This window comes from Panthera uncia (assembly GCF_023721935.1).
Source record: "Panthera uncia isolate 11264 chromosome A3 unlocalized genomic scaffold, Puncia_PCG_1.0 HiC_scaffold_12, whole genome shotgun sequence".
NCBI classification, from domain to species: Eukaryota; Metazoa; Chordata; class Mammalia; order Carnivora; family Felidae; genus Panthera; species Panthera uncia.
The window spans coordinates 29,233,129-29,248,889 of NW_026057579.1; the positions used below are offsets into that span (position 1 = coordinate 29,233,129).

A 15,761-nucleotide genomic window follows, 5' to 3' on the forward strand; every position below is an offset into this window, starting at 1 on the left:
AAAAACTTAGATACCAATTTTGTTGACTCTAAAGTGTATGTTTTTCATATTTCAACATCTCTGCTATTGGAATGTGTTTTAGGATTAATGGAATTGTGTAACTAATTCGCACATTGCTTTTGTCTTAGTGGTACCTGCCGTAATAATGTAATCCCCATAGATGTTATGGTCCTTTCATGCCTCTTTGACTAAACACATAGAAAGAAGTCTATCTCGCTTCTTTTTCCCTATTTCATACAACTGATGATCTGAACTCGCAGCAGTTATCACAAAAACATTTCCTGCTTCAAACTGACCTTAACAAAATACTATTTATTTATTCATTGCATTTTTTAATGTTTATTCATGAGAGAGAAAGACAGAGCATGAGTGGGGGAGGGGCAGAGAGAGAGGAAGACACAGAATCTGAAACAGGCTCCCAGGCCTGTCAGCACAGAGCCCCACGTGGGGCTTGAACCCATGACCCATGACCTGAGATGAGGTCGGATGCTTAGCTGACTGATCCACCCAGCCGTCCCAAAAAACTATTTATTGAGTGTCTACTATGTGCTAGGGGCTCTATGCCATGTGCTTTCTTTGGTGTTTTTTATATCAAAGCTCACAGAGGTTAACTGAATGCCACAAAGGTCACACGCTAGCTTAAAAACGGCCAACTAGAAAACACAAGTCTGTTTACGCCTAAAGTCTTTGCTCTTGGTAGCTCCGTGATCCCTTTCCTAATAGCCCATTATTTGTCAAGTTAGGCACACCGTTTTCAGAGTTCTTACAGTATCTATTTCACCATATTGTAATGACTTTTCTTTTGTATCTTTCTGATTTATGAGGTAATGAAATGTTTTATTCCTAGATGCTTAAGACTTAGCAGAGTGCCCATAGTGATACCAAAGAGTAAATATTTTAATAAGTATGTTAATATTTAATGAAGAGTAAATATTTTAATTTTAATACATGATAAATAGTGCATATAATAAATATTTTAACTTTAATAGTAAATATTTAGTAAAAGTATCCATGGCAATGAGATTTTCCTGGCCCTGATGTTTTTTCCAACCATATACAGTGGGAGGTGGTATCTCTGACACTGGAAAAATCAAACAAGCCGAAGATAGGATTATGGGTAGAATTTAGAAGTCTACACTCTAAAGCAGTGGTAACAATTGGCTTTGATCCCTGTCTTGACTCTTACCTATCACTAGTTTACCGGACTATTGGGTTCAGAAGGATTCCGAGGCTATACTAGCCTGGCTGTACTAGCCGGGGTTGACCCCTGTGTGGCTGTCTTTCCTGGGCAGAAGTGGGGAGAGTATGTGATGTATTTGCCATCCACGCTTGAAGGAATCTAGCTCTGTCCGTCCTCAGGGCCTCTGCCCGTTTGGAAAGGTCTTCCTCTAGATATGGCTGTCTGTCGGTTTATTCAAAACTCTGTTTAAATATCTGTTCATCGGAGAAGCAGACCCACCATTCATTCTGCAATAGCACATTCCTTACCCCCATCACTCACTGTGCCTTTTTCATGCTTTATTATTGTTTCTTGCTCTTGTGGGCATTTGGCATTATATTGTGCACGTTTGTTGCTTTGCTTTTTGTATGTGTCCCTATGTGAGCTCCGTGAGGGCGTAGATTCTGTTCTGCTCACTCAGGCGCCCGAAGAGTTCCCAGCACATAGTTGTTGTTGAGTCAGTAACCAAGTCTGAGGGCAGTATCCTCTCTGTCTTCTTCTCTCACGGCAGTAATGGCAGATAGTAAGTATGAGAAAAGATGCCCCTGTCCTAAAAGAAATTACTATGTTTAAGGTGGATCAATTTTGTAAATACCATAGTGCTTATATAGTCTGTATCTCTAGTCCTTTATAATTATTTGTTTCTTTTCTAACTCTTCGCCTCTTGTCCACCTCTCTGTTTCCTGGTCTTTACCATTAGAGGCATTTTCTGTTTCTCCAACAGGAGAAATTTCCAAAACACATTTTACTATCCACTCTAAAGAACCACCCTCTTTATTTCCTTAATGGATGATTTTAATGATTTCAGATGGCCCTACATTTTAAACTGCTCTTCTCCTCAAGCCATTTCCTCTGGCTTCTTTGAAAACACTCCACCACGCTGCCCAGACTACGGTAATTGGCTGATTTGCCTATATCTCAAGGTCAGTTTGAGTAGCAGCCCGGATGTTGAATTTTCTTTCCTTTGATTTTGGGCCTCGTGCAAGATGCAGAGCCAAGTTAAGAAGAAGAGAAAAGCTGTCCTGTCGTGAACGTTAACCTTAAATGTAAAAACCTTAGGAAAAAGTATAGAACAGTTGCCCCATTTACTCTCCATGTATAGACAGGCTCCAGTCATGGTGTGTGGTTCCAGGAACACATTTAAGGAGGATATGAGTTAGGATATGGTTTCTGTGCCTTGTGACAAAAATCCAAAATAACAGGGTTTACACAAGATAGAAGTTATTTTGCTTTTTCCTAAAGGTGTTAGCTTCTGTGGCATAAATGTGAGTCATAAATCTCTCGGGAGCCCAGGCCCATTATCTGACCTTCTCTAACACATCTTTAACATTTCCAGGGATTTGTCTCTGTCTCCGAAGGCAAGTTGCTCACTGCTCCATCTACCTGCCAGCCAGCACAACAGAGAAAACAGAAGAGGAAGGATGCAGCCATGTCCTTTAAGGGCACATTAGGGCATTGGACATACTATTTCTGCTCACATCTCATTTGACAGAACTCAGTCACATGACCACACGTAGGCACAGGGAAGGCTTTGGCACATGGTCTTTATTCTTGGAAGCCACATAAACGTCTAAGTGTGATAGTTGCTTCTGCTACAGAAAGGGAGAATAGTGATGGGCATACAGCAAACAGTTTCTGTCACAGGAAGAGAGGATGGATTTTTTCCAGAGTGTGTAGGGCCATCCCTAAACCCAGGAGCCATCAGCGGATTATTTGAAGTTCTTACTGATTTCCTTTATAGTCTGGTGGGTGTGATGGAGCAGTGGTTTCTGAGACAACTAACTGGTCATTTAGGTGGAATCACCAGAAACAGTTCCTCAGTTTTATAGGTCCAGAAATATATGGGCATAGATTATGCCAAACAGACTCTCAAAAGTTTGATATAGAAATCAAATAAAGAATGTAATTTAGAGTGAGAAAAATCACTATCGATTGGCACGGGCAGTTTGCGTTAACAATCATCTGGGAAGCTACTAAGGAAAGCCAAAGTATAATTGGGATGTTGCTGGTTGAGTAGAAAGAACAAAAGGAAACAGCTCTTCCTCACATTCAGTGAAAGTTCATCAAAAATAAGAAATTCAGGTGACTTCCCGCATCTTAGAACCGGCAGGGAATGTAAAGATTATCTAGTTCAGCTTCCTCGTTTTAGAAATTAGGAACAGGAGTTCAAAGTGGGGAAATAACTTGCTGGAAAAACAAATCCCATAGCTCATTAGAGGCAGAACCAGGGCAAAAACAAACAAACAAATAAAAAAACCAAAACAAACAAAAACAAACAAACCCCAAAACAAAACCCAAACCAAATAAAACATATGTCATTTCCAGTACAAGCAAGGGTCTTTTCCAGTTTAATTTACACCAAATTTCATTCATTGTTTCATTTATTTGGTCACTTGGCAAGCTTAGATATTTAAAAAAATGTATTTAGGTAGAGAAAAACATAACCGTATAATGACCACCCAGATTAAGAGACAGAAGGCCACCAGCACCTCGGAGGTCTTCCTAATGCTCCTGCCATTCACTACTCCTCACCCAAAGATAGCCACTGTGGTTATATATAACACCACAGATTCGTTTGCCTGTTTTTAAACGGAATAATACATATGCTCTTTTGTTCAGTATCATGTAAATGAGATTTATCCATGTTATTACATGTAAGCATAATTCACTGGCTTTTATTGCTATAGAAGCCACTATGTGAACACAGCACAAATTCTTTATCCACTCTGCTGTTGGTGGTGATTTGGGTTATTCCCAGCTCTTTGCTACTACTGCTGAAACCACAATTAATGTTCTCGTACACCTCTTTTGTTATACCTGTATACGCATTGCTAGGGCCTCATATCTGTATGGAATTGCTGGGTCACAGTGTATGAGTATTTCCAAACTTAGTAGAGACTGGAATTGTCCAAAGAACCCGGATCAGTTTAAATGCCAGTCGGTAGCGTATGAGAATTTCAGGAGCTTCACATCCTCACCAGCATTTGTCAGTCTTTCTCATTTGATCTGATGGTTGGTATATAGTGTAAAAAGGAAATAAAAGAGAACTTCCTTGACTTCATAAAGAGTTTCTACTAAACACCTACAGCAAACATTATGCTTAAGGTTGAAATTTTTGAAGTTCTTCTGCTACTCTCAGAAACGATGTGAAAGTACTTGATAACATTGTTTCTGTTTAATCTTATACCGGATATTCTAGTCAGTGGGGTAAAACACATAAAATGAAATAAAATAGGGGCACCTGTGTGGCTCAGTTGGTTAAGCATCGGATACTTGGTTTCGGCTCAGGTCATAACCTCATGGTTTGTGAGCTCAAGCCCCACGTTGGGCTTTGTGCTGACGGCGTTGAGCCTGCTTGGGATTCTCTCTCTCCCCCTCTTGCTGCCTCTCCCCCCTCATGCTCTCTCTCTCAAAGCAAATAACTAAACTAAACTAAAATAAATAGGGGTATTTAAGAAAGATAGAAAAAGGAATGAAAGAGGATGAGTGCTACTGGCTATTAACCTCACAATATACAGCTCTAATAATTTATATGGTATAGACCTGAAGCATTAAAAGGCACAGAACAATGGAAAATAATATAAAATTAAGAAATAGATTCACATATATATTGCAAAAATGTAGCCTATGATAGAGGTCACGTTTCAAATCAATAGTGAAAGATGGTTTGGCTTACTCAACTACATAGCCATTATGATAATAAACTTGGATCCATACTTCATGCTTTGTATCAAAATAAATTATGAATAAAATATTTAAGTGTAAAATAATGAAAGTATAAAGCTCCTAGAAGAGAGCACAAGAAAATTCTTAAAAAGGGGGACCTTTTTTTTCCTTTTTTTTAAATGTTTATGTCTAAGAGAGAGACAGAGCATGAGCATGAGCAGGGAAGGGGCAAAGACAGACGGAGACACAGAATCTGAAGCAGGCTCCAGGCTCTGAGCTGTCATCACAAAGCCTGATGTGGGGCTTGAACTCATGAGCCATGAGATCATGACCTGAGCAGAAGTCAGATGCTTAACCGACTGAGCCACCCAGGCGCCCCAAAAGGGGGACCTTTCTAAGTAAATTATAAAATGAAAGATTAACAAATTCTATTCCATAATAGCATGGCAAATCATCCCAATGCAGGCAAAAATGTTTAGAACTCATTAATCAACAAAGGGTACAATAGTCTTTTGTTTACAGGCAAAGAAAGGGCTGATTATCCCCAACATGTGAAGAGCTTCTATAAATTTCTAGTGGTAAAAAACAGACAGCTTTATTTTTTTTAAAGTTATTGTAACTGACAATGTTCAGAAATAAAAAGAAAGGTTCAAGATTTTTGGATAGAAGATTAATACATAAAAATTAATAGCATATATCAAAATAATAGCCTTCATCACCAATTTGATATATGTACATTCAGTTTAGATATAACTAACTAAAAGATGTATGAATCAAACTAACAGGCAAAACTACCAGATTTTCAGAGAAAAAAATCTAAAATTCTATTAAACATATGAAGACATCATTAATGTTTATAATATATAGACCAATGGGGGGGGGGAAACCTTGAATCCTATCAGACAAATGGACAAAGATATAAACAGGCAATCAGATTAAGAAACATAAATAATGTACATGCTAAGAGATGCATAAGCTCATGGGTGTTAAGGGAAATGCAAAAGAAAACAACCACAATATATCACTTTGCTGGTGTCAGAGTGAGAAAATTAGGAAGTCGGATAATGCCAAGTGTTGGCGGAAAGTGTGAATGCAGGAACTTGCATGCTCTGTTGCACAGAGTACAAACCAGAGCAATCACTCTGGGAAACAACCAGACTTTAGTCCAGTTAGAGGTCTGCCCTGAGACCCAGAAGTCTCTCTCTGGGTGTGTATCTCCCACAGATGCATGAGGGGCACTAACAGGGAAGTTCCTCTCTGCACCCTTGTTGTGGTACAGAACTAGAAGCAGTCTGGGGGAGTCTACTCACTAGGAAACAGAGAAGTATAACAGTATGATGCACAGAACAGAATGTCATACAGCCCTCCGGAATCGTAGATGAGATCTACGCAGAACAATATGGATAGATCTTAAAAAGTGTTGGATGAAAAAAGTAAGAAACAATATGAGGTACATAGCACAATGTCATTTGTGTACATTTAACATATGTTCACGCGAAATAAAAATGCATGCTTCTGTGACCAGACACAAATAGAGGAATGTATATCAAGCATATTAGATTGATCTTCTATGGTGAGGGCAGTGGTAGAAAGAATGATGATGGAAATAAAGGAAATTAACCAATAAAGAATGAGAGGTTACATGGATTAATGATGATAATGTGTCATGAACACAGGCATATGATAAACTCATGCTCCACAGCTGAGCATCCTGAATTATGAACTCCTTTTGTGAAATTGTGTGTATTTATATAGACACATGTGTGGGTGCGTGTATCCTGAAATTTTTCATATCCATTTCCCTAATAAGTCCATCTTCAGAAATGTAGTTTAAGAAGTAAATCAAAATATAGAAAAAAAGTCTACCCAAAGATGTTCTTTGCAGCATGGTATTCTATACTAAACAGTATAAACAATGTAAACGTTAACAATAAAGATAATGATTAAATAAACCATGGCATATCCATTTAATACAATACTTTGCAAGCATTCAATTGATGTTTACATGGAGTTTGTATTGACATTGGTGATGTCTACAGCATACCAATATGTGATAAAATATGTGATATAAAATTTGATTTATATGAATACAGCTAAAATGGAGACATGTATTGAAATATTATCAGGAGAAAATACATATAAGTGAATAGTGGTTTTATATGAGCAGTAGGACTATAGACAATGTTTTCCTTTTTTCCTGCATTTTTCAAATGTAACTTAATGAATAGTTATTACTTTCAAAAATGTAAGACAAATTATACCAAAAAAAAGCAAGCATTGTTCACAGATTAAATGCAAATTTCCTAAGAAATATGACCAATTATGAGCTGTCAGTACTTTTCCTGAGTACAAGGAAACAACAAATTATGAGGCCACCTGAGCTCCTGGAGCTAGGGAACAGCCAATGGGTACTGGTTTCTTTAAAGTGGATAACAAGATATTAAACTGGATGCTTTGACTAAGTCACAGATAGAAAAGAGGTAGGATGCTATAATAAGAACTAGAAAAAATCCACTGTAGATAGTGAAGAACTCATTTAGATAACTCAGTCTTGCACCAAGGAAGTACAAAAGGAGAGGATCTTTGAGGGGGTGCTGGTTTACCATAAGTGCCACACACCCCCTACCCCCCCCCAAGAGGTGCAATGGATCAATCCTGCCTTAGCTCAAGTCTAGCAAGAAGGACTTCAGGGAACGATTGGAGAGCTCCATGTATGTAGCAGTTAGGATTCCTTCCCAGGACATTCAGAAGACAAGAGACTGGCCCGCTTCCAGGTTTATCCAGTAAAAGGACACTTGAATGTGTTCCTTGCACCAGATGTCTTACATTTCCTGATCTCTTTATCAGCCTTTCTCCACCATCTTCTCCACATACATCATCCTGTCCATGTATACTGCCACCCCCCCAGGTGCGTGCGCGCGCACACACACACACACACACACACACACACACACACGCTCCAAAGGAATGGGAATCTATAGTTATCAAGGAAGAAAAAAGAGAAGACAGGCAGGGCGGGTGCTCTACAGCTGTTCTACAGTCCCAGAGGCAGGGACTGTAACCTTTAATAAAGTTGGAAATTGGCTCCTTCAAGGGTCTGAGTTTTCCAAGTACCAAGTGAGACTGTGTTTTGTGTTTAGAGTGACAAATGGGATTTTCTTCGATCTAAGAGAGAAGAGAAAATCTCAGGGATCTGCCTCACTTCATCTAGTGACAGGGGAGAAGCTACCCTTCATGAGTGTATTTAGGATTAAAAAAAAGATGCTTTCGATTTTATGACTTAACGCCAATTATTTCACTGACAGTGTGGCAATTTGGCAGATAGATTTCCTGGGTGTGAATACTGGAAGCAGCTGGGTGGAAGCTACTCGGAAGACTGGGGCAAGATCCAATTGTACTGGTTCTCAAAGTGGGGCCCTGGAATCTGTGGGGTCCCTAAGACCCTTTCATGGGGTGTACTAGGTCAAAACTATTTTCATAATCCTAAGATTTTGGCTTTTCTACTTTAATTCTTTCACGAATGTTTTTGCAGAGTTCTGCAGAGGTTACATGATGTATGAAGGAACAGATTGAATGCAAAGGAGACGTAAGAATCCAGTTGTCTGCTCTTTAGCCAGACATTAAAGAAATCTGCAAAAACGTAAGCCAATAGCACTCTTCTCACTTTTCTTTTTGGAAAATATAGTTATTTTTATTAAAATTATTGTTTATGTAACATTTAATGTGTTTATTTATGCTATTTTAAACACATAAATACTTTTTCTAAATGTGACTGTTAATTCTATCATGGCAAATATTGATGGGTGTAACTTACATAAACAAAAGCTCTAGTGGGCTTCCCAATAACTTACAGGAACCCAAAGATCCAGAAAGTTGAAAACCACCGTGCTAATGAACTAGGCAGGTACTCCAAAGGGGAGATTGGGTCTAAGAAACAGATGTCTCTACAGATTGAGGAATACCATATGCATAAAAGTTTCCTCTTACTTTAAAAATCTGACTAAACACCCAATGAAAACATACTTTTATAATAAAGAGCCATTTGTGTAAGATCCCTATCCAATCTGCACCAGAGGCAAACCATGTAACAGAGTTTTCAGTTTCAAGGGTAGAGAAGTTAATGGTAAGTGTTGGGCCCATCGAAAGGAGGGAATGCAACGAAGAGTGGACTGGTTCTCCATGAAGGAGGATATAATGCCTGGAGAACTAACTCTCTGGCCACAGAAACACAACCACAGGTAGTTTTTGGGGGGGGGGGGGTTCCAATGCAGCTGAGATGCAATTATTGAATAACATATTGGGAGGGGGTTATTTCTCCTTCCCCTAATAGAGTAGTTCCTGCTTTCGTTAACAAAACAAAACAAAACTAACAAACAAACAAAACCACACCCATTTGTATCTTCCTCACAGCATCTTTATTTAGGTGAAATTTCAGTAAATCTTCGATTTTTATCAAAATATTTGAACAACTATTACATACTTGAAATTCTGTTAAGGAGACTAGAAAATGAGTAAGATAAGATTCATTCTCTCCAAAGATTTACCACCTGAGTGGAGACAATGCAAACCCATTCAAGAATTAGGAAACCTGGGACACCTGGGTGGCTCAGTGATTTAAGTGACAGATTCTTGGTTTTGGCTCAGGTCATGATCTCAAAGTTGGTGAGTTCCAGCTTCGCACTGGGCTCCTTCCTGATAGCACAGAGCCTGCTTGGAATTCTCTCTCTCCCCCTCTCTCTCTGCTGCTCCCCTGCTCATGCGCTCACTCTCTCAAAATAAATAAAATAAACTTAAAAAAAATAATTATGAAACCTGTAGTCTCAACGGCAAAAGAAAATTCACTTAATAGCTTAGATTCATTGGATTCAACTGCATGCCTTTTATTTACAAAGCACTGTAGGTGGATATTTTACCGCCATTAAAAATGTTAACTTCTGGGGCGCCTGGATGGCTCAGTTGGTTAAGTGTCTGGCTTCGGTGTGTGTCATGATCTCACAGTTCGTGAGTTTGAGCCCCACATCAGGCTCTCTGCTGTCAGCAGAGAGCCTGCTTTGGATCTCTCTCTGCCCCTCCCCTGCTTGCACTCTCTGTCCCTAAAAAATAAATAAACATAAAAAAATTTTAACTTCCTCCTAACCCTGTGAGTTAGAATTTATGATCTTTTCAAAGGCAAAGGGATAGGAGCCCAGGGCAGTGATTTGCCCAAGATCACACAGCCAGGAAGTGAGGAGTCAGATTTGTAACCATGTGGTTTTCAAAATCCAACATCCTTTCCATTATGCCATCCTCTGCTAGATGATTTACTTACTTAGTTTTATTTATTCCAGGCTATTTCAGTCTCTAGTGAGTTCATGGTTCATGAGGAATCACTAATCTCCTTCAGAAATGGAAATGCCGTAGGTTGAGACATAAGATATCCTTTCACGAGACTGGCCATGGGTAAACATTCATTCACTGCAGCATCTCATGGTAATGCTCTCGTAGCTGAGTTAAACAGGTCTCTTCATATGTATAAGTATGTCCTACAGCCAGAGCTGTGCAGGGCCTGACTCATGCCATTACCCTGCTGTTAGGGCTGGCCAGCTATTAAAACAGGCATCATTTTGTACAACTCTTACAGGCTGCTGCCAGAAAAATTTAATTGAAGTCTTGTATACATTTTTTTTAATCCAAAATTTTAGACTTCTTGTAAGGAATTAGAAGCAGAGTATGTATATATTGGTTATTTTTTCCTTCTGTTTACTTTTGAGAGATCTTTCCTCCAAATACTATAATTAGCTTAATATTTATTGACCAATAAATGACTCTGAGGTGAGGACTGCCTTGGACTCCTGGTGACGGACAGCAACTCCTTAAATATTATCTAACAGGTGAATCTCTATTTCTGAAGTTCAGGATGAAAAACAGAAGAACCTCAACATTGAAGCTTGATTCCATTTTGACATTTAGACATGCGTTTGAGAATTTTATTCCAGGAGACAGATAATCAAATTGAGGCGATTAGCCTATGTGTTAAACAGTCGGTCCAGAGTTTGATTGTGGTTGTGATTTTGAACACCCTAATACCTACTTCTCTTAGGTACATTGTTTTGAAAAATTAAGAGTTCTTCTTTGTCCAACTGCTAGCAGAGGCATAATAAAAATATTCCCCCATGTTAGTAGGAAACTTGAAGTGGAGTTTCCCTACGAGAAAAGGGTGGAAGGAGACATTTGATTGTTCCAGGGAAATCTTGTGAGAGACAGAGAAACATAATGGCTTCAGATCAGAGCACCTGAATTAACATGCTGTTTCTACTCAATGCAAGCTGTGTCATATTGAGCTGGGTGCTTACCCCTGTCGAGCCTCAGTATCCCCGTTTGTACAAAGGGGACAGTGAGATCTGACACAGGTTAGTTGTAAGGATGACAATGACTGTGTAGGCTGCACATCTCTGAGTAATGTCAGTAGTTATTACTCTGATGATGTGGACTTATTTGCCTCCTTAGATTATTTCATCACTGTAGACAAATCTAATATTCAGGACACTATCATGGGTAATAAAATAGTTTGCAAAGGAAATAGAATCACCCTGGCCCTAGAAGGTTGGAGACTTAGGATATTCTGTTAGTGTTTGTTACTTAAAATTACTCTGATGGATGGATTCTTCCACTAAGCAGCCTATATTAAATTCCAAATGTAATCCTATTGGAAGAATAAACCTACAACATCAGCAATACTCCTTGAGGGTTCTTGTCAATTTGACAGATTTGACAGGCAGACAAATTTAATTTATTAAAATATTCTGTCTAGCGTTTTTAAAAGACAAGGGGTTTTTATACTGTAAATGAACTGTTTTCACGGCCTTATTAAAATAAATGCATAAAGTCAGCTGTTTGTCTTTGGAATTCATTAACATGAGGTTCAACACATAAAGAATTGCTCTCCAGTCACACCTATATACACCTGGACGTTTTGACTATTTCTCCGTCTTTGTGAAGAATCTGGGATTTCTCCATTTTCAAGCAAATGAGAATTCCACACAAGAAGGAAAAACTTGCTTATATGCTAGATTTCATGGACATATGTATTAAAATTATTAGAAGAATTTAGAAAGCCAACACTTGGCATCAAAGCCCATGGGAAAGACCTGAGCAAATTCAGGGTGTCCTTCTGCAACAGGCTTAGATTTATTTTTCTTCAAAGAAATTCTGTTATTTGAATTGAAGGAATATTGTCAAAGTTGATAGATTTCCTGTTTTCTTCACAGGGCCATTTTTAAATTAAACACAATGCACTTTGAAATTGGAATGTTTATATAGACTGAGAGCCGGTATCAGTTCTCAGAGTTGTCAGTTTCCTGCCGGCCATATTTCCGTGTCAGCTATTAATTCTGCCTGGCAAAATGGTCTTAATCTTGACACATTTTGCACAGTGCATCTGAGTAATGTCCTCATGGTTTCTGACATTTTGGTGGCTTTTTTCTCTACAGTTACCTTGCCCCTTAAAACTGTTCTGCCCTCCTGTCTGTGGCCTTGGCCTCTCTCCCTGTATGAGAGCATCTTCTCAGATGGCCTAAAACCATCACTGCTCAGGGCCCCCAGCCCTTCCCCAAGAAGTCCCAAATTTGCACAGTTTCTCGCTAGAGAATTTGTCCTAACCCTGTGAACTAAATCTTAGGCAACCGGTTCACCTATCAATCAAAATCTTGCCTGCAGAGCTGTACTGGGAGGCGAATTAACTGGTAAATTAAATGCTAATAACCTGCCAATCTCAGTAGTTCCACAGCAAAATGGCTTTGATTCAATATATGTAAATCTCACATCTACAGAATTTGTAGGACCAAACTTACTCTAAAAATAGCATTTTACATAAAAATGACAAAAGAGTGTCTATTGGATTTAAATAACATGCCAAAATTATCTATTTTCCCATCTGTTAATAAAGATTCAACAAAAATGTGTAGTTGTCTTAAAAACACCATTCAGATCTTCTACGCAAGTCAAGGACTCATTTCTTGAAGTTGATGTCTCCTTCCAAGTGCTTCTTCCTTTGACCTTCTATAGTATATTTTTTCATTGTACCTTGGTAATGACCTACATTCCAGGCTGTAGTGGATTGTGGCTAATAGTGTACCTCTCTCCTTTACCAGATGGAGTTCTTGAAGTCTAGACTATGTTTTGTATTCACATGATGTAAAACAAAGGCTTGCCTATAATAGGGACCCACCAAATGTTTAGGGAGTTGATCTCCCATGAGAACATTAATTTTTAAAAAGCGCTTACCATTGTTCTTAGAGCAAAAGAGTTGCTTTCTAATTAAGTTAACTGAGTCAAATGAAGTCAGCATTGGTTGAGCATCCAATGTGACCAGTTACTAGCTACTAAGGAACCAAAGATCAGAATGCCAAGATCCCTACCTCAAGATTAAAACCCAATTCAGCAGGCAATCTGGTTCCCATTAACTTAAGTAAATTGTGTTTGACATAGTTTAGGGGCTGAAAATTGGAATATTAAGTGAGTAGAGTGAATGTTAAATGCTCAGATAAAGAACTATGGGAGCTTGTGAAGAAGGATTAATTTGGCTTGTTGTTGAAGTAGAATGTACTGCAGGAGAAAGAGGGCTTCACGGAACAGCTAATAAATGTCCTGTGAATGAAAGGATGAGGAGGATTTTGACATGTGGATAAGAAGGCGGGGAGGATGTTCTATGTAGATGAAAGCTTGAGCAAAGGCATATAATGACATGGTTTTTGGAGAAAGGTAAGTGGTTCAGTACAGAGGACTCATAGGGACAATTTAATGTGACGAGTCAAGGGATGAAGCTTCAGAGTTTGGGGGATAGGGGACAGACGGGGCACAGCTCGAATGATGCCATGCAGTCTGGATTTCATCTGGCAAGTTATGGAAAACCCTTAAAGATTTTAAGGAAGTAACATGGGCAGAACAGATCTGGGCTGTCAAGCACTTACTTTGTTGGTCTGTAGAGGATGAAGTAACTACCTCTGCTCCCATTTCCTTGTGTAGATCCTGTCTCATAAAATTACACACAAATAAAACAGATGTACGCAAGGGGCACTGATTCTGAAATGAGGATGGTGAGGCTGCATAATGAAACATCTCATCTGCTGTCTCCTCTAGAAATTGCTCTCTGGGCAAAAGCAGTTTTACCATAACCCGTATTTACCTAGGTATCTAATCCCAAGTTAGTAGTATTTCATTCCAAAGAAGCACTCCATTCTTGAGTTTTGACACTTCTTTTCCTCAGCAGGATATTATGGTTTAAAAATCTCAAATTAAAATACCTTTTCTTAAGTACAAATAGCCATAACCATGACCAAAACCAGATTAAACTACATTAATGTCCAGAGGTGCTCAGAGAATACTATTTCACTGGAAAAATACAGGGTGCTTCTCCTAAGAGTTTCAGGGAAGATCTCAAATATAAAAGTATATATATTTTATAAGACATTAATGTAGGTACATTTTTAGTGCTCAATTGCACTTCAAATTATTTCAAGTTATTCTAGCCGTTCAGCTAGCTAGAGGTCCAAATGTCATCAATCCAAGAAGACTGGTTTTCTCCTGCTCCCCCTGCTGGAATGTTAGGCAAGGGGATTGTTTTCCTTCCACAGATGCCATAGGTGATTTGCTTATTAGTAAGTTTGGGAAAGATGTTACTTTCCAAAAGGTGAACAGGACTTGGATGTTTCAGACGTGTTCTGCGCCAATGGAACATCTCTGGTCTTTGAGGGCCCGCTGACTAAAGTAGCCCATATGGGAAATGTCTTGTCTCATTTTTACTTCGTGCAAGTCAACCCCCAGCTGCCTTCTAAATTTGCAACTCACAGAGCTATCTCACCTAGGTGGAGATTGAATTGCCAAGAGGAGACAAATCTGCATTTCCATCATAATGAAACTCATAACGTTCATTCATGAAGAAATGCTGGCATCACTATAATGAGGGCAGAGAAGCCTTTTCAACTATGTATGGCTAATCTCCCATCATCTATAGTCTAATATAGATTTCTCACATTTCTAGCTTATTTTCTAAACAGAAACTAATTTTCTACGGTAGGGTTTTTAGGGAGAATCATGTAGATGTTGACACTTTTAGCCCATTCTTACTGTGGTTTGGCTCAGAGAGAAACCACGGGCAGTATGTCCCACATTCTTTTGGAGGGGCCGGCTTTTTCTCCCTCTCCCCACTTCTTCCATTCATTCAGGAGACTGACTGAGCATCTATTGCAAGTGCTAGACTTTGCAGGTGCAAAAATGAGTAAGTCACAGAGCCTTTCCCAATAGAGCTCAGTCTAGAGAGAGACAGATGTAAACAACATTTATAGTAGGGGAGAGTCTGGGGGAGGTATAAACAAATTCAGTGGGAACACACAGAAGAAAACTACCAAAGCCATATCAGGGAGTAACATGGCGCTACTGTGAAGGGCAGGTAAATAAGAGTTCTCCCCTCAGGAATCAAGAAGGGCAATCAGATAAAGGGGACAACATAGAAAGTCATGAAAGCATGAATGAAAACTACATGTTCTGCCTACTATTTTATGTGGCCTTAGTATAAGCTGGTGGCAGACAAGGGCTGGACCATGGAGGACACTGACTGCTTCATAAGGAGTTTGGTCTTTATCTTGTGAGCATGAGTGTGTATTTTATTTTTTTTTTTTTTCAACTTTTTTTTTTTATTTTATTTTTGGGACAGAGAGAGACAGAGCATGAACGGGGGAGGGGCAGAGAGAGAGGGAGACACAGAATCGGAAACAGGCTCCAGGCTCCGAGCCATCAGCCCAGAGCCCGACGCGGGGCTCGAACTCACGGACCGCGAGATCGTGACCTGGCTGAAGTCGGACGCTTAACCGACTGTGCCACCCAGGCGCCCCATGAGTGT

General features: G+C 39.2%; 1 long non-coding RNA gene across 1 annotated transcript in view; it reads left to right on the plus strand.

Annotated features, from left to right (window-relative positions):
• LOC125937664 (uncharacterized) overlaps positions 1–15,761 on the plus strand; it is a 206,182-nt gene that overhangs the window by 161,133 nt on the left and 29,288 nt on the right. Inside the window, exon 3 of the long non-coding RNA XR_007462458.1 lies at positions 8,418–8,525. This is a non-coding gene — a long non-coding RNA (uncharacterized LOC125937664). The remainder of the gene's footprint in view (positions 1–8,417; positions 8,526–15,761) is intronic.